Genomic DNA, 25,409 nt, shown 5'->3' with positions numbered 1-25,409 from the left:
AGGTAGACACAGTGTCATGTATGTTTGCCCTCTGCCCAAGCCCCACCTTGAACTCCTTAGAACATCAGCTGTACCTTATTTGTCATCCCACTGCCCTTTGCCTATAGCATTCTGCAGTGCACATACTGCTGTTCAACACGTTATAGCTGAATTTGAAAGAATAATTTCACCAGGGAGATAATGAAATATGATATGAAATATGTAATAATTAAAATTTAGAAACTTTCTTTACCAATTCGAAACTTTCTTACCTCTCAGAGATCATCTATAATCCCAGCTATTCCAGATCCCCTCAGGATGTCCCCACTCCAGGCATAAGCCAATCAGCACATCATATTTCCCTGGCCATATTGATTGGTTTTAGAACTAGGTACAGAACCCAGTCAGAAACAATGAGAAGGAATGAAATCTTTCTTGGGATATCTGAGAAAAAGATTCTTAAATTTCCCAGCATATCCAAAACCTCTGAGTAGGTGGGGATTGGAGAGCCTGCTCTCTACCTGCTCTTCCACAATGGCTATGATGAAAACATGGCAGAGTGATGGAGAGAGACTGATTTATGATGATTGCTTGGTACCTGCCTTCAGCCTTGCCTTTCCAAGCCATAGTATTTTCTACTTCCCTATTTCCTGAGTTACATGATTCAATATATTCTTCTTTTTCTACTCTTTTCCACCTTTTCCTCTCCCTCCCCATCCCTCCCCTCCCCCCCCTCCCCTTCCCCTTCTGCTGCTGCTACTTCTCCTGCTGTCTCTCCTTTTCCATCTCTTTTATTTTTGCTTAAAGCCTGCTTGGACTGTGATTTCTGTCAACTGCCACTGAGCGTCCTAATCATTAACCCACTTGAGATCATCCTGTTTCTCTTTGGTTCAGTAACACAAATGTACTTTATTCATATGTTGCTATTTTGACAAATTAATGTGTCCACAGCCCAACAGCAAACCATTGATACAAGTGAAGTATCTTCTGTTTTCTAAATGGTGTCCAGATTTGTAGAGATACATTTGTCTGTGTTGTGAGAATTGAAAGTCCTTCGTGCATAACTTGAGTGCTCTGTTTATGTAAGTAAGTTGGCATTTCTTTCCGAGTGCAAAAGAGTTCCTGTTGATTTTGAATGCACAGGCTGTGTCACTAGCAGAGGTGATGAGAGTCAGACCAAGGAAGAATAAATTTTCTTTGTGTGTGACTATTTGAAGTTTAGAAACTTTATCTCACTCAACTTGGTGTTTAATAGAGTTGAAGATAGAAGTGGGAAGCTGTGACTGACCATACTTGACTTTCCCCGTCACAATTATTCAATTTCTATCGATGCTGTCCTCACAGACAAAATTTATTGATCGCTTCAATTTTAGTCATAAACAGAGTTAACTTTTTAGCTCGAAATGACTCTAAATCACAGTGTCAGCATTTTGCTTTGTGATATGCCCTTAAAATCATTATACCTGTGCCATAATCAGCCAGGCTCAGAGCTAATTACCATCCTTTCCTAGTGCGTGCTCAATTTAAAAACCGGAAGAGAATGTTTTTTAAGTAATCAACAAAGTATGAAAATAAAATGTGAAATGATGGAAATTATGTGACTCAAATTTGGGATCTTGGATTTTTATTTCCAGGGATTTCTTTCAAATACAGACATAGCAAGTCAAAGTGAATGTTTTAGAATTTTAAGTGGGCAATGGGCAAATAAGTTAAGGCTGGAAAAAGCCTTCTTCATATTACTGTATTATGTTAATGATAAGCAGCAAATTGATATATAAAGGATAGACACACTCTCCATTAAAATAGTGGCTTATATATATTTTATAGTATTGCTTTACTTCTTTTTTCCCCTTTAAGCCCCACAGTGCAGTGGCAGCTTGTTTCACTTGAGTATTTATATTGATTATAACTGCTGAAATGAGGCAACCTGTGCTTCCATTGTATTCTCCCTAACAAAGGTTATTCCTTTGCCTGACTTGAAGGTGGATCTGGAGGAAGCTGGGCTGTCACGGGAAGGAAGTGAGAGCCAGAGAAGAGAAAGTAGGCTGGCAATGGAGCCATGTGCCTAATTCACAGTTGAAAGAGATAGCTGGAGAGCATCCCTGCCTTCATTCTTGCCTGCCAGTGGTCATGGCAACGTTCAATCGAGAGGCCCCTTTTAGTTTTCTCATAAACCGGTTGAATGTTTGTTAAGGTTTATGTTTGTTTGTTTGTTTTCAGTATCAAATTCTCTTTGAGATGATCAAGCTGTAAATGATTCCATGCGCTACTGATCAGGCCTCTGGAAAAAGGCATTATGCAAAGCTGAAGATACGTGGATTTGAGCATTTCAGCTCTCCTTTTAAAATAATTTCCTCCACAATAGGAGAGAATGTGAGCAATCCTTTTATGGCCTTTACCAAAATAAGCATTATAATCACGGTGAAATTGGTCAATGCTCTAAGTTCTGCCTCAACAGAGGACCTTCCTCAGCTCTGTCATTCCCTTCCATGGCTTCTCTTCCTTCATCCATTGCATGGTGGCCTTGAAATTGATGAGGTCACGTTTCCCTTTTGGGGTTAAAGATCTCTGACTAAATACAGTTGTTCCTTGGCTTCTGTGGGAAATTGGTTCCAGGACTCCCACGTGTACCAACATCAGAGGACGCTCAGGTCTCTTATATAAAATGGTGTAGTATAGTCAGCCCTCAGTATCCACAGGTTCTGCATCCGTGGACTCCACCAACTGGGGATGGAAATTTGACATCATGGTTGGTTGAATCCACGGGTATAGAACCTGCGGATACAGGGGGCCGACAGTACATAAAACACAAGTGGGTTTCCCTTTTTGACATTCCATAGCGTGTTGCACTACAGTCCTGCTACAGGCATCTGCAAACACACAATATTGTTACGTAAATTGCTGTGTAGTCCTGTCTACTTCATTTGCCATGGCTTCCAAGGGTACTGTATTTTTTCTGAGAACATTAATAGAGTATGTAAACTATGAAAAGAATACATAGTTCCAATAGGATTGGGTTAGCAACTGAGAAAATATCTTGAATTAGACCGTGCTATTCTATTGTTTATTATTTATCATTGTTATTTACTTATTATATATTTTTTGTCTTTGTTTGGCTATCAGAAAGTTCACCTGTGGAGAAAGTATAAAAACGTCTAGAGCACCTCTCCATGTGCTGCATTTTATTTAATTGGTTGGGATGCAAATCTGTGGATTAGGAATAAATTTTCAAATTTTACCAAGTTTGAGAAAAATAGAACTATGAGGAAAACAGAGATGCCAACAACTAAAGCTGAAAAGCAGGTGAATTCCATTGTTTTTAATGAAGCATCTGCCGTCCTGCTGGGATTAGAATCCAGTGCACTAGCAAAGTATTTAGAGCATGATGCTGTCATAGTTTGACAGGGAGTGGACCAGCAGACTGCCTGAAAGGGATTTTAAACCATCTCAAGAGCACATAAACCAGAACTGAGTTGAATATCTAATAATGTTAAATCAGGGCAAAATAAGGCTTGTTACCATTTGAACTCTATGTATATCTGAGATGGGAATCCAATAACCTGGCAGAAATAACATTTGGTTTGAGATTTAAAAGCAGCCTAGAGTGTACCTAAGGGTTTGTGTTTATGTACTTACGAATTTTATTTTTTTTTATATTACATGTATTATTAGAAAAGACAAGGAAAGCAATGCTTCATGCTTGGTTGCAAAGATTCCCACCTTTGCCTCTTAACGGAGGGCACAGTGGTCCAGTGCAAAGAGTTTTGGAGAAAAGGGTTTTAGAGTGAGACCTGGGTAAAATCTGAGCTTTGACATGTATAGGTGTGCAACATAAGACTCATTTCTGCTGAGCGATGGTTTTCAAGGATGAAAAATGATAGTAATTAGGATTGCCAGACAATTCAGTAAAGAAAAATAAATGATTCCCGTAGTTAACATTTCTTTGGCACTTACTCTGTGCATAATCTCATTTAACTCTCACACTAACACTGTGGAGGAGGCTTCGTTATTATTTCTGTTGTTCACCTAAAGACAACTCTCAGAGTTATCAAATATCTTGCCTGCTGTTCCAAAGCTAATAAGTGACAGAGGGCTGGTGCAAACCAAGTATGTCTGACATCAAAGCCTTTGGACCTGAATTACTATGCCAAATTGCCTAATGCAGTGCCTATTTACCTGATAGGCTGTCAATAAGTGTTGATAATCCTTCATCTTCAACCAGACACACACACATATACTTCTTAACTTTCAGGCTTCAACTCCATCCTAGCATAAAATGACAAAGTTCAGCCCCGCACCCCTTCCCAATCTTCAGCCGCTCATTATCTTGTTTTTTTTCACAGGGTACTTTGGTTAGGATTCCCTAAATTTATTTACACCAAGAAACACATCTTAATTAGGTCTGTTGGGAGATAATTCTACATGGGTGTCTTGTATTTCTGCATGTCTACTGAACAGAAGCACTGATTTTTAAGGCTCTTTGTAGAACAAGTGACCTTGGATGAGAGAGATGTCTCCCTTTAGAGCAGAAGGCAGATTTGTTTACTGTCCAGTATATTAAAGATGAGGTCTCCCTCTAGCTCAAAGGTCAGGCAGGTTCGCTTGCAGCCTAGTTTAAAAGATTCAGGCTCCCCAAGATTAGGGTTCCTCAGCTTTGACACAAATTCACCTTCTATTCAGCATCTACCTGGGCTGCTTGGGGCTGCCCCCTTTGGACCTAGAGAGGGAAGGGGAACCAGTGCAAACTTGAAGCTCATGCTACTTGCTGTGCCTTTATGTAACAAAGTCCCAGGCTCTTGTATCTTCTGCCTGGATTCAGGATAAATTGTTAGTTTACAAGTGACATAAAATCTCAGAACCATCATTGTTCATGACAAAGTCTAACATTTATTAATTGCTTTCCCTGTACACCAGAGACCGTGCTTTACACATGATTTTGAAATGGAGCAGGACCTGAAGATCTTCCCCCCCATCCCCCCGCCATGTTCTCCGCCTGCCTTTTGTCTGTGAAAAAACTTTAGCCAAATAAGTTTAATGAGAGAAGTGAGAAAATGCAGAAACAAGGGAAAACAGTCCAACAAGACTAAATAATAATAGTTTAGTGATTAAGTATAGTCAAGGACCATTAGTTCCTCTTCAAAGGCTATAGATAATATTCTGAGCCATATCCCGTGAGCTGTCTTGTAGATGCTGAAACCCCCGCCAGGTGGAAGAAGTTAACTACATGATGACCGGACTGTAGCCATGACATAAGCTGCCACAAATCTGAGAACTGGCCTCAAGGAAATGGAAACAAACAGACCCTGGAACTGAAGATTAACTGTACTTAAAGCAATCAAGATGACGCCGGTCAGACCACCACATGACCAATTTCAAGATGACTGTCAGAGCTGACTGTGCCGTTTCTGCATGTAGCCCACTTGTTGTCAGGGGTGGGAGTTGGCCTTTGGATAGGAGTTACCCCCCCGCCCCCCCAGTTGCCAGCATACAAAATTAAGCAAACTTTCCTCTCCATCAGCCTTGCCTCTTTATTGGCTTTTGAGCGGCGAGCAGCTGGACCCCACTTTCGGTGACAGTTTTTGGGCACCCAACGTGGGGGGGGTTGCTGTTTTCTCGCGACATCTGTCTTCCCTGGGTTTTCCGGCGTAGAGCCGCGGCCATGACAACGCACGGGGATGGCTGCGAGGAGCCCGCTGCTCATAGCTACCTGGCCCCGAGAGGGGGATTTGGGGGGACATTCCTAGCAGTTGCCTAGACCATTTGTTTCGGGCATCCTCCCTGTTTCTCCCCTGCTCGGCACTGGCTGCCAACTTACGCTTTTCCTTGGTGGAACAGAAAGATGAATCTGGACAAGCTGACAAGCTCCAAGAACAAGTAAGTCCACCGGTGTGCACCCGGGCAACCTTCTCTTTTGCTTTTGTTTTTTTTTCTTGTTCTTTAATTTTTATTGGAGTATGGATGGTTTACAATGTTGTGTTAGTTTCAGGTGTACAGCAAAGTGAATCACTTATACATATATCCACTCTTTTTTTTTTTTTAGATTCTTTTCCCATATAGGCCATTACAGGGTATTGAGTAGAGTTCCCTGTGCTATAATAGGTCCTTACTAGTTATCTATTTTATATATAGTAGTGTGTATATGTCAATCCCAGCCTTCCAGTTTATCCCTCCCTGCCCTTATCCCCTGGTAATAATAAGTTTGTTTTCTACATCTTTAACTTTATTTCCATTTTGTAGAAAGTTCATTTGTACCCTTTTTTTGTTATAGATTCCACATATAAGCGATATCATATGATATTTGTCTTTCTCTATCTGACTTCACTCGGTATGACAATCTCTAGGTCCGTGCATGTTCCTGCAAATGGCATTATTTTATTCGTTTTTATGGCTGAGTAATATTCCATTGTATATATGTACCACATCTGAGCACGAAGTGCTATTCGGGCATTTTGCCAGTTGGTTCTGACGTGTGTCTACCTTTGAATTACACACAGTACTTATATGTCAAGTCTGGGGTCTCACGACAATTCACTGCTTGTATGAAATAATACAGGTATTAGACTCCATGAAACATGAATTTTTGTCATGTAGGAATCCTCTCCCTCTTTCAACAGAATATTTTAACATATCTAGCTGGTGAAACATAAGCCTTCAATGACAACATCCATGTGATACAACATATCAGAAGAGACATTTTGGGGGTAGGGAACCAATATTTCTTGACACCCACTGCTGATAGCCCTCCCCTCTGCTAGACTGGCTTTGTTTTGAGATAACCAAGTGTGGAAATTAATTCGATATCTTTGAAATTCCAGAAAAGCCAAATATTAATTAGAATTTTAATCCTTTCCTTGGTTAACACAGAGACATTAACCTTCTGCTTTGTAAACTCCATGCAAATTGCTGCACAAATATAAAGTGTTATTACTGGGATTGATCGACAATGAAACATTTTACTTGTTCTTTTCCGTTCATATTGAAATAGACTTTGAGAGTCATTAACAGATACTGTAGAGACATCATTTGATTTAATATGTCTGCAGAATAAAAGCATGACATTAGAAGTATGTTGTCTCTTTAGGAGATTTGTATGTTTGTGATGTTGTTATATTGAATTGCATTATTTTTCCAACTGACATTGAAATGTTTTTTTAAGAAGCATTTTATTTTTAAAGATGGTATAGGGAAGCCAGATCACAATATCTTCTTCACTCAATCACTAATAAAATAAACACAAGAAATCTAAAAATCCATTTAAATATTACCAGCATTAGCTAAATTTTAAAAGGTTGGTGGGGGTGATGACACAGAACAATACTATGAACTTCAAGAATAGCTGATCAAGTAAACAAACAGAAGGTTGTGACACTGCAGTGACGTCAGTCCTATTCCTCACCTTTCTGTTCTTGAAGTTCACGAAAATCTGAGAATTCCTACCAGTGTCCCCAAATTTGAAGTGAAGTGAATGGTATTCCAATCTGACTTGAACAAGCTTCGGTGAAAAGACCAGTGAAACTGGAAACAAGAACCAGAGGGTAATTGTGAAAGAAGCAATTTTTCCAAGGCTTAAAAAAATCAGTAGAATGGTGCTAAACTTGAACTCCTGCCTGTGTGGGAATGGGTACCTCTGAACACTAAGCAGAATGAATGCAGTCCAGCGCATTAAATACATTCTCAAGAAGGGAGCAGAGCCAAGGTAGTCTAGCCAAAAATGAATTCACCCTAAGCTGAGCACTGCAACATTAGGGATCCTCAAGAAATGTTCAGCCCTCAAAATATAGCTACTAGGGGAAAAGATGTAAGTCATATACAAATAAGTAAAAAGAGACAAACAGAAACTACTTGCATGATGTCATAAAATAGAAAGTCTGGACAATATTGGCAGGATGAGAAGGAACAGAATGGAAACTGTAATCATAACTTGGGCCAGCAAGTGGGTAGATAGCAAAAAAAGCTGATAAAACATAGCATGGAATCTAGAAGAAAATATAACCCAAGGAAGAGAATTCTTCTTAAAGCTTTACACTAAAAATAAATAAATAAATAAATAAATAAACGAACACAAATTAAACAAGAGCCCCTACTCAAAAAAAACAAAAAAACAAAAATACAAGAGAAAGCAATAGAAAAATAAAGGGAAGGGAAAATTTAGAAAATAAAATATTGAGGATAAAGACAGTACCAGTCAAAAATAAATTAAGTAAAAGTGACAAGTAAACTGAACAACATGACTGAAAACTGGTGTATTTACATAGAAGACAGGGAGAGGAATGAGTGAAAAGACAAAAATATAAAGCAGAGAGAAGATGGTAGATTTTTAGGACATAGAAAGATGAGCCAATATAACGAATCTGTTATCTGTGAAATAGAAAAGCCTACACATGAAATTTAAAAATGGATTAAAATATAATAGAATAAGCCTTAATTTATACCAAGACAATACCGGGTTAGGTTATTTCTTAGGAAGCTTTTTAAAATGTATTTTAAAATTTACATACTGTAAAATTCACTTTTTGTTGTGCAGATCTATGACCTTAGACAAATGAATGTAATCATATTTACCAACACCCCAATTAAAACAGAACAATTTTCTTACTCCTCAAATTTATCTTGTGCTGTCCCTTTATAAACAATTGCTCCTCCTTTCTCAATCTCTGGCAACTCTGATATATTATCTGTCCCTGTAGTTTTGACTTTCCCAGAATATCCTGTAAATGAAAACATATCATATATAATCTTTTGAGTCTGTTTTAACTCACTTAACATAATGCATCTGAAATTTGTGTTATAAATATTTATTTTTATTGCTGAGTGGTATTCTATTGTATCTTTGTTCCGTCATTTGTTTACTCATTCCCTAGTTATGGAAGGAAATTTAGATTATTTCTAGTTTCCAGTATATTATTTCTAGTATACACACACACATATACACACACACACATTATACATATTATACACTACACACACACACACTCATACACACATTAGCATACAAGATTTTGTGTGCTCATTTTCACTTATCATGGTTAAATACTTAGGATCATTTGGTGCATGTATGTTTAACTTTACAAGAAGCTGCTAAACTGTTTTCCATAGTATGTGTACCATTTTGCATTACCACTGTCAATGAATGAGAGTCGCTGTTGCTTCACATTTTTGACAGCATTTAGTATTACCAGATGTTTTTGTTTGTTTAATTTTATCCACTCCAATAGGTTTGTAGTTGTATCTTGTTTTGGTTTTAATTTGCCTAATGATTACTGATGTTGAACATATTTTCTTGTGCTTATTTGCCGTCAGTATATATATATATATATTTTTTTTTCTTTTTGCGGTACACGGGCCTCTCACTGTTGTGCCCTCTCCCGTTGCGGAGCATAGGCTCTGGACGCGCAGGCTCAGCGGCCATGGCTCACGGGCCCAGCCGCTCCCCGGTATGTGGGATCTTCCCGGACTGGGGCACGAACCCATGTCCCCTGCATCGGCAGGCGGACTCTCAACCACTGCGCCACCAGGGAAGCCCAGTATATCTTCTTTTGAAGTGTCTGTTCGATTTTTTGGGCTCATTTTAAAAAACTGGGTCATTTGTTTCCTCATCATTTAGTTTTGAGAATTCTTTATTGTTAAGTATGAAACTGTGAGATCTTACCTTATGTGTAAACCCACAAGTTAGTCTGCAACAGAATATATATATTCTGACAAGAGACATGAGACTTTATGGGTCAGAGAATCAGATGGTTGTTACTCTTGGTAAAAAGAGCTAGAGCATCATTTTAGCACAGGTGCCTTGAGTCCTCAGAGTGATGTGAGAATCAGATGTTACTCTGCACATGCAGTGTGGAGAGGGAGAGCGCCTCACAGGATAGGACCCTCAAAATTATTATAGGAACCTCACATAGGAGCTGCTGGCATGTGAGCCCATCCTCTCCTGTGGAGAGAATGAAAGAGTGAGAATAAGAGCAAGAATGAGCTAGTGAGAGGGAGAGACTGAGAGACAAAGAGGTGTCTTTGACTCTGGAATTTAAACAAATCCTCTCTAAAGAAGGAAGCGAAAGTTCTCTTTATTATCTACCATGGGATGCAAGCAAGTGGCTCCTGGCAAATATGTGTGTAAATCTTCACAGAGTGATACACTATCCATCTTCCTAGACCTTTTCAATTCAAACATGACCTTGCTTAGGAAGCCTGGACTGTGTAGAAATGTGAAAATGTTCAGGGAGTATTGTCTCCTAACAATTATATGTAAAATATAACTCAGATATGTAATTTGCAAATATTTCTCCCTGTATGTGCCTTGTCTGCCTTCCTTCCCTCCTTCCCTCCTTCCTCCTCCCTCCCTTCCTGCCTCCATCCCTCCCTCCATCCGTCCCTCACAGAGGAATAGTTTTTAATTTCATGTGGTCTTTCATGGATCATGGTTTTGGTGTCATGTCTAAGGGCTCTTTGCCTAACTTCAGGGCATAAGGATACTCTCTTGTTTTCTTCTAAAATTTTATAATTGTATATTTTACATTTAGATGTATGATGAATTTGAGTTAATTTTTGTATAAGGCTTGAGGTTTGGTCAAGATTCACGTTTTTGATGATCGATTGGTCCAACATAATTTGCTAAATACCTTTGCAAAAAAAAAGATTCATTGACTGTATATACATGCGGCTTTATTTCTGAACTCTTTTCGTTTCCATTGATCTCTGAATCTGTACTTTTGCTTATATCATACTGTCTTTCTATGGTAGCTTTGTAGTAGTCTTGAAATCAGGTATTGTGAGTCCTCCCACCTTGTTTATTTTCAAAATTGTTTTGGCTATTTTCATTTATTTGACTTACCATCAACATTTTAGAATAAACTTGTTGACATCTACAACAAACCCTCTGGTATTTTGGTTGGTATTTTGTAGAATCTATAGATCAATTTTTTAGACAATTAGCATCTTGTTGATATTGGCTTCTGATCCATGAACATGGGGTATCTCTTCATTTATTTACATCTTCTTTGATTTCTATCATGGCATTTTGTCATTTTTAGCATACAGACCTTGCATATATTTTTTTAGATGGATACCTAAGAATTTCATTTTTGAGACGTTTTGTAAATGTTAATAAATATTTTTATTTCCAATTCTGCTGATAATATTTAGAAATATGAATTTTTAAAAATCCTGTAGCCTTTCCTGTCCTCACATATTAGTTCTAAGGGCTTTTAAAAATACATTCCTTGGGATTTCTTACATAGACAATCTTGTCTTTTAGGAATAAGAAAACCTTTTTTCTTTCTAATATTTATGTTGTTCCCTCCCCCGCTTTTGTCCTACCTTATTGCATTAGCTAGGACTCCATTTATGGTGTTCAGAACGAGTGATGAGAATGGAATTCCTCTCTTTCTTCTTGAACTTAGGGGAAAACATTCCTTCTTTCATATTTAAATATGGTAGTAGCTTTTGTTTTTGCTTTCTTTTGTAGGAGTTCCATTATCAAGGAAATCTTCTATTTAGGTTTGAGATTTTATTATGAATAGGTAGGGAATGTTTTTTTTTCTGGCATGTTAATGTGATCTTGATTTTATTTAGTCTCTTACTGTGGTGAAACACACTGGTTTTAGAATATTAAATCATATTTGAATTTCCAGAATAAGCTACACTTGGTTGTGAAGTATCACCATTCATATTTATTAATGTTTTTGATTTGCTAATATTGGTTGTGACTTTCTGTGTCTATATATGAGGGATATTGATCTGTCATTTTCTTTTATGATAATGCCTTTGTCTGGTTTTATTATCAAGGTTTTTCTGGCTTCAAAAAATGAATTGAGAAGTGTTCTGGAAGAGAATATATAGAATTGTATTGTTTGTTCTTTTAAATTTTTTGGTACCATTCTTCAGTGAAATTAGCAGGGTCTGGAGTTTTGTTTGTTGGAAAGTTTTGACAAAAATTCAGTTTCTTTAGTAGATATAGGACTCTTCAGGTTATCTATTTATTCTTGAGCGTGTTTTGTTCATTTGTGTCTTTCAATGAATTGGTACATTTCGTCTATGGGCACAGAATGATTTTTAGTATTTCCTTGCTGTCCTTTTAATGTTGGTAGGGTCTCTAGTGATATTACCTTTATATTCTTAATATTGGTATTTGTGATAGCTCTCTTCTTGGTCATCTGGGTACAGTTTCATTTTATTATTTTTAATTATTTTAGAATTATTACTTTCATATTTAATTATTATTTAGTTATTACTATTTTATAATTAAACCAGATTTTGATCTAATTGATTTTGTCTTTTGCTTTCCATTTTTGTATTTCATTAATGTCAACATGTTTTTATTGACACCATTGATATCTTTATTATTTCTTTTCTTCTGCTTGCTTTGGGTTTAATTTGCTTTTTATTTTCTACATTTTTATGGTGATAACTTAGATTATTGATTCAGGAGCTTTCTTCTTCTCTGATAGAAAAACTCAGTGCAATAAATTTGCTTTAAACACTAGTTTAGCTTTATGCCACACATTTTGATAGATTCTGTTTTCATTTTGATTCAGGTGAAAATGTTTTCCAGGTTTCTTTCGGATTTCTTACTTGGTCTTTGGGTTATTTAGAGGTGTGATAGCTTCTATATGTTTGTGGATTGACCACAGATATTTGTGTGATTGATTTCTTGATTAATTCTTTTATGCTAAGAGAACATTCTTTGGATGACTTCATTTCTTTAAATTTGTTAAGGTTTGTTTTATGGCCCAGGGTATGGACTATCTAGGTAGATATTCCATGGATATTTGAAAATTATGTATAGTCTGTTATTGTTGGGTGGTTTTGTAAATGCCATTTAGTGTAAGTTTGGCTGATATTGTTGTTCAAGGCTCCCATATCTTCACTGATTTTTGTCTATGCATTTTATTGATTACTGAGAAAGAAGTTTAGAAATCTCCACGAATAATTGGAGATGTGTCTATTTCTCCTTTCAGTTATATCAGTGTTTGCTCTGTTTATTTTGAAGCTCTATTTTAAGGTACATATACATTTAGAATTGTAGCATCATCTTGATTAATTGACCATTTTATTGTCAAATAATAGCCCTTATATCCCTGATAATTTTCCTGTTCTAAAATAAACTTGTGTGACATTAATATTGCAGTTCCATCTTTCTTTTAATTTGTGTTTACATGGTATAACTTTCCCATTATTTTACTTTTAACCTATTTATATTATTATATTTCAAGAGGGTTTCTTACAGACACCATGTAGTGGGGCCTTTTCCTGTTTAAAAATTGAAAACTGACAATCCATTTATTTTATTTGCTGTGTTTAGACCATTTGCATACTGTAATTATTGATATAGCTGGATTTAAGTCTACAATTTTATTATCAGTGTGTTTTTGGCCTGCACTTCTGTTCCACTGTTCCCATTTTCTTATTTTTTAAACTTTTGACAGTATTTGAATGTTTTTAGTATGCTATTTTAATATAACTGTTGTGTGTGTGTGTGTGTGTGTGTGTATGTATGTAGGTACTTTAGGGATTACAATATACATTCCTAACCTTTCAGTCTTCTTAAGAATTAACTTTTTCACTGAAAATAAAATCTAGATGCCTTCTAACCATATAGATCCCTCTTAAGCCTCTCGTTTGTCTCATAGTTGTAATATGTATTATAACTATGTACACTGAAAATTCCACAATGTGTCTTTTAATTTTCACTTTCAACACTAACACACACTTAACAAATCTGGCAAAAACATTCTAATATATCTATTCTGAGTTATCATTTCTGTCACTCTCCTTTCATGTTAGAAGTTCCAACCTTTCCTCTGGTACCACTTTTCTTAAGTGTGAAATACTTCTTCTAGCATTTCTTTCAGAACGTGTTTAGTCTTGAAGATTTCTCTCAGGTTTCCTTTATCTGAGAATATCTTTATTTTTTCTTCCTTCTATAAAGGTTATCTTATTAGATATAGAATTCTAGAATTGACGTTTTCTTTAAAGATATTGTTCCATTGTCTTTTTGCCTTCTTGGTTTTTTTATTTTTAAACATCTTTATTGGAGTATAATTGCTTTACAATGGTGTGTTAGTTTTTGCCTTATAACAAAGTGAATCAGCTATACATATACATATATCCCCATATCTCCTCCCTCTTACGTCTCCCTCCCACCCTCCCTATCCCACCCCACTAGGTGGTCACAAAGCACCAAGCTGATCGCCCTGTGCTATGCAGCTGCTTCCCACTAGCTATCTATTTTACATTTCGTAGTATATATAAGTCCATGCCACTCTCTCACTTCGTCCCAGCTTCCCCTTCCCCTCCCCGTGTCCTCAAGTCCATTCTCTATGTCTGCGTCTTTATTCCTGTCCTGCCCCTAGGTTTTTCAGAACCTTTTTTATTTTTTTTTAGATTCCATATATATGTGTAGGCATACGGTATTTGCTTTTCTCTTTCTAACTTACTTCACTCTCTATGACAGTCTCTAGGTCCATCCACCTCACTACAAATAACTCAATTTTGTTTCTTTGTATGGCTGAGTAATATTCCATTGAAAATATGTGCCACATCTTCTTTATCCATTCATCTGTCTATGGACACTTAGGTTGCTTCCATGTCCTGGCTATGGTAAATAGAGCTGCAATGAACATTGTGGTCCATGACTCTTTTTGAATTATGGTTTTCTCAGGGTATATGCCCAGTAGTGGGATTGCTGTGTTGTATGATAGTTCTATTTTAAGTTTCTTAAGGAACCTCCATACTGTTCTCCATAGTGGCTATATCAATTTACATTCCCACCAACAGTGCAAGAGGGTTCCCTTTTGTCCACACCCTCTCCAGCATTTATTGTTTGTAGATATTTTGATGATGGCCATTCTGACTGGTGTGAGGAGATACCTCATTGTAGTTTTGATTTGCATTTCTCTAATGATTAGTGATGTTGAGCATCCTTTCATGTGTTTGTTGGCAATCTGTATATCTTCTTTGGTGAAATGTCTATTTAGATCTTCCGCCCACTTTTTAATTGGGTTGTTTGTCTTTTTGATATTGAGCTCTATGAGTTGCTTGTATATTTTGGAGATTAATCCTTTGTCAGTTGCTTCATTTGCAAATATTCTCTCCCATTCTGAGGGTTGTCTTTTCGTCTTGTTTATGGTTTCCTTTGCTGTGCAAAAGCTTTTAAGTTTCATTAGGTCCCATTTGTTTATTTTTGGTTTTATTTCTGTTACTCTAGGAGGTGGGTCAAAAAGGATCTTGCTGCGATTTATGTTACAGAGTGTTCTGCCTATGTTTTCTCTAAGAGTTTTATAGTGTCTGGCCATACATTTAGGCCTTTAATCCATTTTGAGTTTATTTTTGTGTATGCTGTTAGGGAGTGCTCTAATTTCCTTCTTTTACATGTAGCTGTCCAGTTTTCCCAGCACCACTTATTGAAGAGGCTGTCTTTTCTCCATTGTATATTCTTGCCTCCTTTATCAAAAATAAGGTGATCATATGTGAGTGGGTTTATCTCTGGGCTTTCTATCTTGTTCCATTGGTCTATTTTTCTGACAGTGCCTTACTGTCTTGATTACTGTAGCTTTGTAGTATAGTCTGAAGTCTGGGAGCCTGATACCTCCAGCTCCATTTGTTTTTTTTTTTTTTTTTTTTTTGCGGTACGCAAGCCTCTCACTGTTGTGGCCTCTCCGGTTGTGGAGCACAGGCTCCAGACGCGCAGGCTCAGTGGCCATGGCTCACAGGCCCAGCCACTCTGCGGCATGTGGAACCTTCCCAGACTGGGGCATGAACCCGTGACCCCTGCATCGGCAGGTGGACTCTCAACCTCTGTGCCACCAGGGAAGCCCCCTCCAGCTCCAGTTTTCTTTCTCAAGATTGCTTAGGCTATTTGGGGTCTTTTGTGTTTCCATACACATTGTGAAATTTTTTCTTCTAGCTCTGTGAAAAATGCCATCGACAGTTTGATAGAGATTGCATTGAATCTGAAGACTGCTTTGGGTAGTATAGTCATTTTCATAATGTTGATTCTTCCAATCCAAGAACATGGTATATCTCTCCATCTGTTTGTATCATCTTTAATTTCTTTCATCAGTGTCTTATAGTTTTCTGCACACAGGTCTTTTGTCTCCCTAGGTAGGTTTATTCCTAGGTATTTTATTCTTTTTGTCGCAATGGTAAATGGGAGTGTTTCCTTAATTTCTCTTTCAGATTTTTCATCATTAGTATAAAGGAATGCAAGAGATTTCTGTGCATTAGTTTTGTATCCTGCTACTTTACCAAATTCATTGATTAGTTCTAGTAGTTTTCTGGTGGCATCTTTAGGATTCTCTATGTATAGTATCATGTTATCTGCAAATAGTGACAGCTTTACTTCTTCCTTTCCAATTTGTATTCCTTTTATTTCTTTTTCTTCTCTGATTGCCATGCCTAAAACTTCCAAAACTATGCTGAATAATAGTGGTGAGAGTGGGCAACCTTGTCTTTTTCCTGATCTTAGTGGAAATGGTTTCAGTTTTTCACCATTGTGAATGATGTTGGCTGTGGGTATGTCATATATGGCCTTTATTATGTTGACGTAACTTCCCTCTATACCTACTTTCTGCAGGGTTTTTATCATAGATGGGTGTTGAATTTTATCAAAAGCTTTTTCTGCATCTATTGAGATGATCATATGGTTTTTATCCTTCAGTTTGTTAATACTGTGTATCACATTGATTGACTTGAGTTTATTGAAGTATTCTTACATTCCTGGGATAAACCCCACTTTATCATGGTGTATGATCATTTTAATGTGCTGTTGGATTCTGTTTGCTAGTATTTTGTTGAGGATTTTTGCATCTATGTTCATCAGTGATATTGACCTGTAGTTTTTGTGTGTGTGTGTGACATCTTTGTCTGGTTTTGGTATCAGGGTGATGGTGACCTCGTAGAATGAGTTTGGGAGTGTTCCTTCCTCTGCTATGTTTTGGAAGATTTTGAGAATGATAGGTATTAGCTCTTCTCTAAATGTTTAATAGAATTCGCCTGTGAAGCCATCTTGTCCTGGGCTTTTGTTTGTTGGAAGATTTTTAGTCACAGTCTCAATTTCAGTGCTTGTGATTGGTCTGTTTATATTTTCTATTTCTTCCTGGTTAAGTCTCGGAAGGTTGTGCTTTTCTAAGAATTTGTCCATTTCTTCCAGGTTGTCCATTTTATTGGCATATAGTTGCTTGTAGTAATCTCTCATGATCCTTTGTATTTCTGCAGTGTCAGTTGTTACTTCTCCTTTTGCATTTCTAATTCTATTCATTGGAGTCTTCTCCCTTTTTTTCTTGTTCATTCTGGCTAATGGTTTATCAATTTTGTTTATCTTCTCAAAGAACCAGCTTTTAATTTTATTGATCATTGCTACTGTTTCCTTCATTTCTTTTTCATTTGTCTGATCTGATCTTAATGATTTCTTTCCTTCTGCTATCATTGGGGTTTTTTTTTTTTTTTGTTCTTCTTTCTCTAATTGCTTTAGGTGTAAGGTTACGTTGTTTATTTTAGATGTTTCTTGTTTCTTGAGGTAAGATTGTATTGCTATAAACTTCCCTCTTAGAACTGCTTTTGCTGCATCCCATAGGTTTTAGGTCATTGTGTTTTCATTGTCATTTGTTTCTAGGTATTTTTTGATTTCCTCTTTGATTTTCTCAGTGATCTCTTGGTTATTAAGTAGTGTATTGTTTAGCCTCCATGCGTTTGTATTTTTTACAGAGTTTTTCCTGTAATTGATATGTAGTCTTATAGCATTGTGGTCGGAAAAGATACGTGATATGTTTTCAATTTTCTTACATTTACCAAGGCTTGATTTGTGATCAATGATCAATTGATCACCGTATTAGCAAACTGAAGGATAAAAACCATATGATCATCTCAATAGATGCAGAAAAAGCTTTTGACAAAGTTCAACACCCATTTATGATAATTGATGACCAATCCTGGAGAATGTTCCATGAGCACTTGAGAAGAAAGTGTATTCTGTTGTTTTTGGATGGACTGTCCTATAGATATCAATTAAGTCCATCTTGTTTAATGTATCATCTAAAGCTTGTGTTTCCTTATTTATTTTCATTTTGGATGATCTGTCCATAGGTGAAAGCAGGGTGTTAAAGTCCCCTACTATGATTGTGTTACTGTTGATTTCCCCTTTTATCGCTGTTAGCATTTGCCTTATGTATTGAGGTGATCCTATGTTGGGTGCGTAAATAATTCCAATTGTTATATCTTCATCTTGGATTGATCCCTTCATCATTATGTAGTGTCTTTCTTTGTCTCTTGTAATAGTCTTTATTTTAAAGTCCATTTTGTCTGATGTGAGAATTGCTACTCCAGCTTTCTTTCTATTTCCATTTGCATGGAATATCTTTTTCCATCCCCTCACTTTCAGTCTGTATGTGTCCCTTGGTCTGAAGTGAGTCTCTTGTAGACAGCATATATATGGGTCTTGTTTTCGTATCCATTCAGTGAGCCCGTGTCTTTTGGTTGGAGCATTTAATCCATTCACATTTAAGGTAATTGTCTATATGTATGTCCCTATTACCATTTTCTTAATTGTTTTGAGTTTGTTTTTGTAGGTCCTTTTCTTCTCTGTGTTTCCCACTTAGAGAAGTTCCTTTAGCATTTGTTGTAGAGCTGGTTTGGTGGTGCTGAATCCTCTTAGCTTTTGCTTGTCTGTAAAGCTTTTGATTTCCTCGTCGAATTTGAATGAGATACTTGCCAGGTAGAGTAATCTTGGTTGTAGTTTTTTCCCTTTTATCACTTTAAATATGTCCTGCCACTCCCTTCTGGCTAGCAGAGTTTCTGTTGAACGATCAGCTGTTAACCTTATGGGGATTCCCATGTATTTTATTTGTTGCTTTTCCCTTGCTGCTTTTTATACATTTTCTTTGTATGTAATTTTGAAAGTTTGATTAATATGTGTCTCGGCATGTTTGTCCTTGGATTTGTCCTGTATGGGACTCTGTGCTTCCTGGACTTGATTAACTATTTCCTTTCCCATATTAGGGAAGTTTTCAATTATAATCTCTTCAAATATTTTCTCAGTCCCTTTCTTTTTCTCTTCTTCTTCTGGGACCCCTATAATTTGAATGTTGGTGCATTTAATGTTGTCCCAGAGGTCTCTGAGACTGTCCTCAATTCTTTTCATTCTTTTTTCTTTATTCTGCTCTGCAGTAGTTATTTCCACTCTTTTAGCTTCCTGGTCATTTATCAGTTCTCTGCCTCAGTTATTCTCCGATTAATTCCTTGTAGAGAATTTTTAATTTCATTTACTGTGTTGTTCATCATTGTTTGTTTGCTCTTTAGTTCTTCTGGGTCCTTGTTAAGCATTTTTTGTATGTTCTGCATTCTGTTTCCAAGATTTTGGTTCATCTTTACTATCATTACTCTGAATTCTTTTTCAGATAGACTGCCTATTTCCTCTTCATTTGTTTGGTCTAGTGGGTTTTTACCTTCCTCCTTCATCTGCTGTGTGTTTTTCTGCCTTCTCATTTTGCTTATCTTACTGTGTTTGGTGTCTCCTTTTCGCAGGCTACAGGTTTGTAGTTCCTATTGTTTTTGGTGTTTGCCTCCAGTGGCTAAGGTTGGTTCATTGGGTTATGTAGGCTTCCTTGTGGAGGGGACTAGTACCTGTGTTCTGGTGGATGAGGCTGCATTTTGTCTTTCTGGTGGGCAGGACTGCATCCGGTGGTATGTTTTGGGGGTGTCTGTGACCTTATTATGATTTTAGGCAGCCTCTCTGCTAATGGGTGGTGCTGTGTTCCTGTCTTGCTAGTTGTTTGGCATATGGTGTCTAGCATTGTTGCTTGCTAGTCATTGAGTGGTGCTTTGTCTTAGCATTGAGATGGAGATCTCTGGGAGAGTTTCTGCCATTCGATATTACGTGGAGCCGGGAGGTCTCTGTTGGACCAATATTCTGAACTTGGCTCTCCCACCTCAGAGGCTCAGGCCTGACACCGGGCTAGAGCACCAAGACCCTGTCAGCCACACGGCTGAGAAGAAAGGGAGTAAAAAAGAAAGAAAGAAAGAAAAATATAAAGTAAAATAAAATAAAGTTATTAAAACAAAAAATAATTATTAAAAGTAAAAAAATTGGGACTTCCCTGGTGGTGCACTGGTTAAGATTCCGCCTGCCAATGCAGGAGACACGGGTTCAAGACATGGTCTGGGAAGATCCCACATGCCGTGGAACAACTAAACCCATGTCCCACAACTACTGAGCCTGTGCTCTAGAGCCCGTGAGCCACAACTGCTGAGCTCCTTTGCCACAAGTACTGAAGCCTGCGTGCCTAGAGCCCGTGCTCTGTAACAAGAGAAGCCAGCGCAATGAGAAGCCTGCACACCTCAACAAAGAGTAGCCCCCGTTCGCTGCAACTAGAGAAAGCCCATGCACAGCAATGAAGACCCAATGCAGCCGAAAATAAATAAATAAGTATATAAATTTTTAAAAAAGGAATAAACAAAATAAAATTAAAAAATTAAAAAGTAATAAAAAACAGAAAAAAGAAAGAAAGAGGGCTTCCCTGGTGGCGCAGTGGTTGAGAGTCCACATGCCAATGCAGGGGATACGGGTTTGTGCCCCGGTCCAGGAAGATCCCACATGCCATGGAGCGGCTGGGCCCGTGAGCCATGGCTGCTGAGCCTGTGTGTCCGGAGCCTGTGCTCTGCAACGGGAGAGGCCACGACAGTGAGAGGCTCGCGTACCGCCAAAAAAAAAAATAATAAGAAGAAAGAAGAGAGCAAGCAAACTAAAAAACAAATCCACCAATGATAACAAGAGCTAAAAACTATACTAAAAATCAAAAACAAACAAACCAAAAACACAGACAGAACCCTAAGACAAATGGTAAAAGCAAAGGTGTACAGAGAAAATCACACAAAGCAGCATACACATACACACTCACGAAAACAGAAAAAGGAAACAAATATATATATCGTTGCTCTTAATGTCCACCGTCTCAATTTGGGATGATTCGTTGTCTATTCAGGTATTCCACAGATGCAGGGTACATCAAGTTGTCTGTGGAGATTTAATCTGCTGCTCCTGAGGCTGCGGGGAGAGATTTCCCTTTCTCTCCTTTGTTCACACAGCTCCTGCGGCTCAGCTTTGGATTTAGCCCTGTCTTTGCGTGTAGGTTGCCTGAGGGCGTCTGTTCTTCGCTCAGACAGGAGGGGGTTAAAGGAGCAGCTGATTAGGGGGCTCTGGCTCCCTCAGGCTGGGGGCAGGGTGGGGGAGGGAGGCGTACGGAATGGGGGGCGAGTCTGCGGCGGCAGAGGCCAACATGACGTTGTACCAGCCTGAGGCGCACTGTGTGTTCTCCCGGGGAAGTTGTCCCTGGATCACGGGACCCTGGCAGTGGTGGGCTGCACAGGCTCCTGGGAGGGCAGGTGTGGATAGTGACCTGTGCTCGCACACACACTTTTTGGTGGCTGCAGCAGCAGCGTTAGCGTTTCATGCCCATCTCTGGTGTCCGCGCTGATACCGTGGCTCGCGCCCGTCTCTGGAGCTCAGTTAGGTGGTGCTCTGAATCCCCTCTCCTCGCGCACCAGGAAACAATGGTCTTTTGCCTCTTAGGCAGGTCCAGACTTTTTCCTGGACTCCCTCCTGGCTAGCTGTGGCACACTAGCCCCCTTCAGGCTGTGTTCATGCAGCCAACCCCAGTCCTCTCCCTGGGATCTGACCTCCAAAGCCCGAGCCTCAGCTCCCAGCCCCCTCCCGCCCCTCTCGGGCTCGTGAGTGCTGGTCGGCACCGATCCTCTGTGCAGGAATCTCTGTGCTTTGCCCTCTGCACCCCTATTGCTGCGCTCTCCTCCGTGGCTCCGAAGCTTCTCCCTGCCACCCCCACCCCCCTGCCCCATCTCCTCCGGTGAAGGGGTTTCCTAGTGTGTGGAAACTTTTCCTCCTTCACAGCTCCCTCCCAGAGGTGCAGGTCCCGTCTCTATTCTTTTGTCTCTGTTTTTTCTTTTTTCTTTTGCCCTACCCAGGTACGTGGGGGAGTTTCTTGCCTTTTGGGAGGTCTGATGCCTTCTGCCGGCATTCAGTAGGTGTTCTGTAGGAGTTGTTCCACATGTAGATGTATTCCTTATGTATTTGTGGGTGGAAGGTGATCTCCGCGTCTTACTCCTCCGCCATCTTGAAGGTCCCCCCGCCTTTTTGGTTTCTGGTGACAAATCCACAGTTATGATATTCTTCCTGTACAAGTAATGTGTTATTTTCTTTTTTGGTGGCTACCTTCAACATTTTTCTTTACCTTCGGTTTTTAGCAGTCTGACTGATACTTTTTTGTATCTCAAGTAATTTTGGATTATGTCCTGAACATTTTTCATTATTATACTGTGTGACTCTGGGTCCTGCTGAACAGTTTAAAAACAAACAAACAGGTAATCAACTTAGGTTCAGACTATGATTTTGGTTTCATCTTTTGTGGGCCATGAATCCGTTGTTAGTTTTGTTTCAAAGGATTTTGTTATGCTATTTTTGTCTGTCCTACAAGTATACCACTCATGGGTTATTCTGGGACTTGGGTGGTATTTATATCATAGTTCTGTTTTCAGAGCCTTTACTATACTTCCTTGGGTCTGTTACATGCATGTTCCACTTAGCAGTGAGCCCAGAAGTTTGTCATACACAGAATGAAGGCATCCCCATCTGTAACTCTCTCCTCTCCTGAACTCCCCTAACATTCTCAAGGGCCCCTCCCAGTTCTTTAGGCCAGAGAGATGGATTTTCTTTTTGGCCTCTAGATGCCTGTAACTGTCACTGCCATCATTACAGAAGGGCATTTTTTGCCCCTTGGTAAGACCAGGAGAGGAGGAAGATAAATAAACAATTAAATAAATACATAAAGGGAGAAAGAGAAAAGGAAAGAAGGAAGGAAGGGAAGGAGGTAAGGAAGGAAGAGAAAGGATTCCTCTATACTCTGTGGCTCCCAGAGGCCCCCTTTCCCAGTAATATCACTAGAATAGATGTTTTCTCGGTTTTTGTTTGTTTGTTTCTCCCTGTCTGTACCCGCCGTACACTTTTTTTTTTTTTTTTTTGCGGTACGCGGGCCTCTCACTGTTGTGGCCTCTCCCGTTGCGGAGCACAGGCTCCGGACGCTCAGGCTCAGCGGCCATGGCGCACGGGCCCAGCCGCTCTGCGGCATGTGGAATCTTCCCGGACCAGGGCACGAACCCACGTACCCTGCATCAGCAGGCAGACTCCCACCCACTGCGCCACCAGGGAAGCCCTGCAGTATACTTTTTCAATTCAGCTTGCTCTCATGTCAAAACTGAGGGTTAGAGGAGGGGAAAATAACAATAAACCCTCCCTCATACTGCTTGTTCCACAATTTTTTGACTTCTGTCTCTGTTCTGCCTGCCATTGTTTACATTTCAGAAGTAACCTGCTTTTGTATCTCTGTACAGAGATTTTAGTTGTAATCAGTGAGAGAGATTGGTGTAGTAGTGCATAGAGAAGTGGCCAGAATTAGGAGTCTTGATTAGGATACTAAATTTATAAATGAAAGAAAGTTTTATGAAATAGTAGGCACTTAATAGGTGAAAACTTGGGCTGGTCTCATACATTTCCACTTCAGTATCTTGTTCTAAAAATATGTATAAAAACATCTACACATTTCTGAGGAAAAGAGAGTGGGGTATGAAGTAATATATATTTAGCCAAACTATTATTTAGGAAGCAGAGATTTGTAATATATTTTTTAAAAATTCGAGAAAATTTGTGCCCTAATCCTTTTGAGTAAAACTACTCTTAGACAAGTTGAAATAGTATTAAACTGTGAAATGCTATGGAAATTTGCCATGTGAAAAATGTAGTGAGCACTGAATACATACATAAAGAAATATAAAATAAAGAGCTGTAGTTATTATGGCTACAGAAGAGAATATACATAGCAGAAATCTTGACATTGCTTGTTAAAAACAGCATGTGGTGTATGATTACAATTTTATACAATATTTGTACAAATCTACCAATTAATATGGCATCCATAAATAAATATAGATGTATGTGTGTATATACACATTCACATACACTATACACACACATAGAGATATCAGAATTGATGTTTAGTAATTCCAAGCCTTATGTCATATTCGATGCTTTTTCCATTGAGTAATGGTGACTAATTCCATGCAGCTGTGACCTGAAGGATATTCATTACAGCAAAGGTCAGTTCTTCTGGGGTCTGCAATATTTAGGCTTATGATTTAGTTGGCCCTCTATATCCATTACTTTCCACTGGCCGTACATTGACAGTTTTAGATCTGTTGAGTCTGATACATAGACCAACATTTCAGCCTAATTATCACAGTTACCTAAGGCAACCAAGTGTTAAACAGAGGGCCCTCGCCTTCAGTGCCATTAGGGCATGGTAAGGTCAGGCAAAGGTGAGTAACCAGCATTAAAGCCAAGTGAGCCAACCTTGGAAGCAGTCAGACTAAGCTCCTGGCCTGGGGATGGAAAAACAGCTGTGAAACCAGGAGTGTACAGTCAGTACTGCTAAGCCAGGTGTGTGGATGATAGAAGTAAGACCAAGGAGGGTTTACCCACCAGGCCCGCAGCCCAATTTCAACTAGCCGCGGGCCCTCACATACAATGGAGATTTACAAGCTCAACATTCCCTCAGAATCCTGATCATCTGCATGTGTAAGGTTGGGCAGTTTCTTAAGTTCTTTAACTCTGGACCTGCATCATGTGAACTCATGAGTAAACATTTATATACATGGATCTACAAAAATGTTTTTGAGAAGATACACTCTGCTCTAAAGGAAAATGATCTTTCTGCCAAGTGTTCCATGTTTAGAATTCATGCTAGTCCTCCTTGATGTGGAAATTCAGTTCCTCATATATTTTAAGTAATGTCTGTGTGCTAGGTGACATACAGGGTGTGGTAGGGAATACTGAGATGAACTAGACACGGCACATCACTCAAGGCCATACAAAACAGTAATGCCAGACTAAACAGAAAAATGTGGCAACGTGTTAAGGCACTCAAAGGAGAGACCATTAAAATCTAGTTGGGAAGACCCTAAAATGAAGATGTAGTTGATCAGGATCATGAAACATTGAAAGAACAAACTTTTGCGTAATAGCTCATGTCATTTAGTAAACATGTATTATATGCCAACTTCTAAGTGTTTTGAATATAGTATGTCATTTATTCCTTAAATTTTTATGGAAGGAAAAACTGAGAAAATAAATTAACATTGCCAGTGTATAGCTTCAGTTATACACCAGCACTGAGATTCAGGTGCAGAACTGGAGCAGATTCCACCTTGTAGGTGACTGGTAGGGGATAAACCCTGTTTTCTTTCCACTGTCATTCTACAGGGCTAGCCATTTAGTAGGTGTTTAATAAATCTCTCTCCATCCATACCCCTATTTTCCTTTTGTTGTTGAAGTAGTGCGATAATCGCTGTGGGAAATGAGGGAGAGAGTCAAAATG

General features: G+C 38.7%; 1 protein-coding gene across 2 annotated transcripts in view; it reads left to right on the top strand.

Moving 5' to 3' along the window:
• The window catches only part of NRG3 (neuregulin 3), a 1,063,293-nt gene that overhangs the window by 213,129 nt on the left and 824,755 nt on the right, over positions 1-25,409 (top strand). The gene's annotated exons all lie outside the window — the stretch shown is intronic.

Source organism: Tursiops truncatus, chromosome 16 (assembly GCF_011762595.2).
Source record: "Tursiops truncatus isolate mTurTru1 chromosome 16, mTurTru1.mat.Y, whole genome shotgun sequence".
NCBI classification, from domain to species: Eukaryota; Metazoa; Chordata; class Mammalia; order Artiodactyla; family Delphinidae; genus Tursiops; species Tursiops truncatus.
The sequence above is the reverse complement of the archived record's forward strand: the minus strand, read 5'-3'. Positions and strand labels throughout refer to the sequence as shown.